The sequence below is a fragment of the Conger conger genome, chromosome 7 (genome assembly GCF_963514075.1).
Source record: "Conger conger chromosome 7, fConCon1.1, whole genome shotgun sequence".
Lineage (NCBI taxonomy): Eukaryota > Metazoa > Chordata > Actinopteri > Anguilliformes > Congridae > Conger > Conger conger.
The window spans coordinates 22,141,641-22,146,685 of NC_083766.1; positions in this window are offsets into that span (position 1 = coordinate 22,141,641).

Below are 5,045 nucleotides of genomic sequence, written 5' to 3' on the forward strand. Positions count from 1 at the left end.
AACTAACTGAGGCTTAAAGCTGTGCATCTGTCTTACATTTGAATTATTCACATTGTAGTTCTTTAGCTGAAGCTTTCATCCAAAGCAACTTACAGTTCATTCGACTAAGCAGGGGCCAATCCCTCCTGGAAAAATGTGGGGTTAAGGGCCTTGCTCAAGGGATCAACTGCAGTGGCTACACTGGGGCCTGAACCAGCAACCTTCCAGGTCTCAGTCAAGCAACTTACCCACTAGTCTAAAACAAACAGCCCATGTCTGTTTGTTTTATATATCATAGTTTTCCCTTAGTTTAATGCCTGCAATATTCAGCCAAGCATTTGGATGCAGCCAGTCTAAAGGTTTTGATGATGATATACAGACACTGATATTTCAGGAATATTTCTGTCAAGGAAATTCTCTGCATGGTTGTTTTTGGCTGGCTGTGGTGTGGGACCAATCAGAACAGAGATTAAACTGAGATGTCAAAATGTCTGGCGGAAATTCTGTGGCATAAGTCCCGGTTTTCCAAGGACAAAAACCCAGCCTGGCAATTCTACTGCCTATTAGGGAAATTTTTCAGGAAATTGAGTTCATTGCTCAGTGAGCAGGCGAAATTGGTTGTGAGCGAGAATGTGGCGCATGATATTGAAGCAAAAAGTCAATTTGCAATAGGTTTGATTTTAGAAGCTATTATAGAGGGATTAACAGCAAAACCTTGCTTCAGCTACCATTCGGGACGGTGCTAAACAGCAGAAGTCATGGGGTTTCCCCAATGTACTTTTATGTATACTGCATTTCCAGAATTATTTTTATCTAATTGTATTTCCCAAATAAAGTTTTTCAGCAGGAGTGAAAAGAGAAACAACCATTCGCCTTAAACGCCTTTTTAGGAAATAGTCAGCTACCATCTCCATGCTATCGGAAACAGACCGCTACCACTCCATCTATTTCCACAGATATCCCTTGTAGGTGTAATTTAAAGTGAAATAAACACTAACATGCAAACTCTTTTTATGTTTTCATTCAGTTTCCAGATTAACCAGTATGACAGAACATGCAAGGAGCAGCTGTGAATAGAATTGTGTTTTTTTATGCTCATTGTTTCCGTTATTTTGTGTCACCTGAGTTTGATGGGACACAGCCACAACAACAAACGTGCAGGCTGTGGCCTCTCATAACCTACCCCAGGGACCCGCAGAAACGGTTTGCTAATGAGATGAGAATTTTGTTTTTGAGAAGCATGAGGGGAGACATTTGGCCCAGATTGTGACTGTAAGCAGGTGTGTTCATAATCTCTGAGCAGGGCAGTCTGGAACAAAGGACCACAATGCTTTGCACTACGCTGTGTTGTCACTATGCCGGATCAGGGAGGTGGTGGCGTTTCACACACGGACAGTGGTATTCATGCACATGCCTGCATGAACTCATACATTTATGTACACAGATGCCCACATACACACATGGCTGTGCATAGTTCACTCGTAGGCAAGCGGATATATTCTGAAAAGAAGTTGATATGGTTAAATAATTATGACCGCTATGTGGTGATTAAACATGGTCGCTAAAGGAATCCTGTACCGTAATTTGCTCTCTGAACTCTTTATCTGCTGGTCCCACTGCATGTGACATCGGCCGTTATGGGCCTGACTCACGAGCTGGCTCGGTATCTGCATCATGTCAGGGGTTGTGAGAACAGCTGCTGCTTTAGGTATATCAGATAGCGGCTCGGAGCCTGTAGCGGCTAAGGTATCTGGGACCTGGAAGGTTGGTTGTTCCAGCCTCAGTTGGCCCACGATAAAGGCCCTTGAGCAAGGCCCTTAACCCTGCATTGCTCCTGAGAGATTCTCCCCTGCTTAGTCTTATCAACTGTATATTGCTTTGTATAAAAGTGTCAGCTGTATAAGACATTATTATTATTATTATTATTATTATTGCCTCTTTTCACTGACTGTACCACCCACACCCAGTGAGAATTTAACAAATGTCATTGAGACAAATGGCCAAGGGGCATTTGTTCAGAGCACTGTGTGCTTATCAGGTCATTGCACCAGTTCCACGCATTAAAATGTCTCCGGAAACCTAATAATCCAGGGGAGGCGTCTCCATTGGTTCTTTTTTACAGTCTGCGGAAAAGCTTGTCAGACAAACTCAACCTTGCTCTAATTCAGGGAGCTTGAAATACTGCAGCAACCCAGGCCGGTCACCTGTAACAACAAAATCTTTAATATTTTTTAAATGTGTTTTTGTTCTGTTTACTAAATTAGTACCTGGCCTATGCGCTGTTAGAAACCATTCAAAATATTTACCGTAAATATGGGGTATCACAGGTGTAATCTTCACCAAATTGTTATCAACATCCGATTTGTACACTGCTGACAGATGTAATGTATTCTTTTATCTAAACATTGAGCTGTAACTTTGATATTGATATTGGAAAACTTTGCTAGCCAAAAGCATTTGTATGCATAGTTATACCTGCTAATAGTTATCATTTTGAACCAGTCTGATGGCATTCTATCACTACTGTCAAAGGTGAGCATAATTCCATTGATTAAAGAAAAAATGGAAACGCCCCCTCGAGAATGTTGAAGTCCATATAAAATGACCTTGGTTTTGATGATAGCATGTTTCCATGAGAGTAGCATAATGAAACAAAAAACATATATTTTTCTACAATGAAATATGTGACGTAGTGTGTCACTTGACACAGTGATAGATGCATTTATTAATGAGCATAACATACAGCATTTGGGGGTTTGGTGTTTTACTTAGGGGCACTTTGACATGCCCAGGGCAAGATTGAACCGGCAACCCTGCAACTGCTCTTATCACCTGAGACATTGTCTTCCTGACATCAAATGGTAAATGGTTGGTAATTATTGTTGTTCACCTATTCATACACACACCCACACACACCAATAGTGATTGGCTGCCATGCAAGGCACCAACCAGTCAGGAGCAATTGAGGGTTAGGTGTCTTGCGCAGGGACACTTCAACACAGCCCAGGCGGGGGACCAGCAAGCCTCTAACTGCCAGACGACTGCTCTTACCTCCTGAGCTAACATCGCCCCAATGTTACATTAACAGAGGAAAAAGCTCTATAGGTCTATAGGTTGAGCTTGGGTAGTCCACAGCCATCTGCTTGTTTGCAGATGGTCGCTCCCAATTCAAGTTCTGTCTCTAATGCTGTCTTCTACTACTGCCGAATCATCTGCAGTTGCTCTGCACCCCAGCCAACATATCCTAATTAGACTCTTCTTGGTCAACAGCTTGAGTTATTTACACATACATTCAAAGTACCCGCACTTATGTTGTGTGTGCCCTCTAATTGCATCCCACCCACTCTTCAATATCGAAGCCTCACAGTAAACTGTGATCTCCATAAGCGTGAATATTAAGTTATCAGGGGTGAGTGTGGGGGTGGTGAGCTGCAAAATTATACACATGGTGTAGTTCCATAAGTATCGCTACTTCAGTGAAGAGCTTTAGACAGACATGCTTTCACATTTACTGTATTCACTCACTTAAACCTACAGCATTTCAGCATTTGAATATTCAGGGATTCAAGTCAAAATTTTTGACCTGTTAAAAACATGTTTTCAGTCAACAGACACATTCACACAACATAAGTCAAAAGGAAACGATAAGCAAATCTTCATCCTGAACTCAATTTGCTCTATATGCTTTAATGTTGAAGTTGAACGTGAGATATGAAAATATTCATGGAGCCTGAAATGAGGTAATGTCCAATTATTCCAAATAATTGGTTCATGATTACATCAGCTCCAAAGTTGCAAAAAGTGGAAAAAACGTATCCTTAATCATTAAGGTTCTGTGAATTTCCAAATAGGCACTAGACTACCAGAATACTAATGATGTCCGCACTCCTCTCTTCTGTTTGCACTTATCAAACTGCGATTGAAAGAAAATCCCTACCTGCCTATCGAAAGGTAGCGCCGATAAGAGGAGGAATTTTAGAAAAATGTTGGACTTTTATACTCTCCTTTCATCCGCCTGATATCGCTTTTCTTTTGAGCCACACCACTCCAGTATGATTGATCGAATTTTCTGCTCCATTTCCCAGGAGTCCTCCACCTAAATTGTTTTTTTTTTCTCCCCAAAATGAGTAGTGTTTGTAACTTCAAGTCGCAGTCTAGGCAGGTGTCACATTTTCTTACTTACCACACCCAGTGATTTTGTGAGGACGTGTACTAAATGAAAAAATATTACAGAATTCCTGCTGTAATAAAATGCTGCAGCATTTTGATGGAATGTTCCACTGTGGGGTTTTTTTTTTCCCCTGATAATTGCAATATGGTTTCTGGTGTTTTATGTTGTAATCTTTGAAAGTGCCCTGAAACGATTTGATACACTATGTGTTTAAGCTCACTCCTAGACTGTCTATATAAGAGACTGAATCTTATTTTCTCTCAATATTTTGGGGCATCAATGTAGTAATAGCTTGAGAACTGTCTTTGCAACTCCAAAACTGAAGGCTTAAATCTGACATTGGACCCTTGGGAAAAGTACTTAAACTGAATTGCTTCAGTAAATATGTTGTTGTGAAAGTGTATACTGTGAAGTGAAATGATTGGTATATAATTCACTCTGAGGAAGTGGGGTTTTTCCACATCAATATACATATACAATTATTTGCCCTGTAGTCTTTTATACCAAGATCGAGCTAAAATTGTAATGTAATTTCCAAGAATCCACCTGCACATTTTTAACTATGGAAATAATATAAGCCACCAAAACATGCACACAAGCCTAGTGAATAAACAAACCAATGCAAACTAAGCTTTCTTTTGGTGTATTTTCACTCCCTTATCTCAGTCAGGTGAAGCCCAGACTTATGCCCGATCTGAGAAACCGTGGCAACCGAAACCACAGACGACGAGCACGGAGGAAGAGAGCGAGGGAAGATTCCATCAGCAAACAACCTTAGAAAACCACACTTTCTGAAGAATGGGACACAGCATTTGCAATCTCTGAATATCTATTTTATATCACTGAATGTCTATTTTATATCTCTGTCTGTCTCTGGGGTGCCCATAGATCCTGA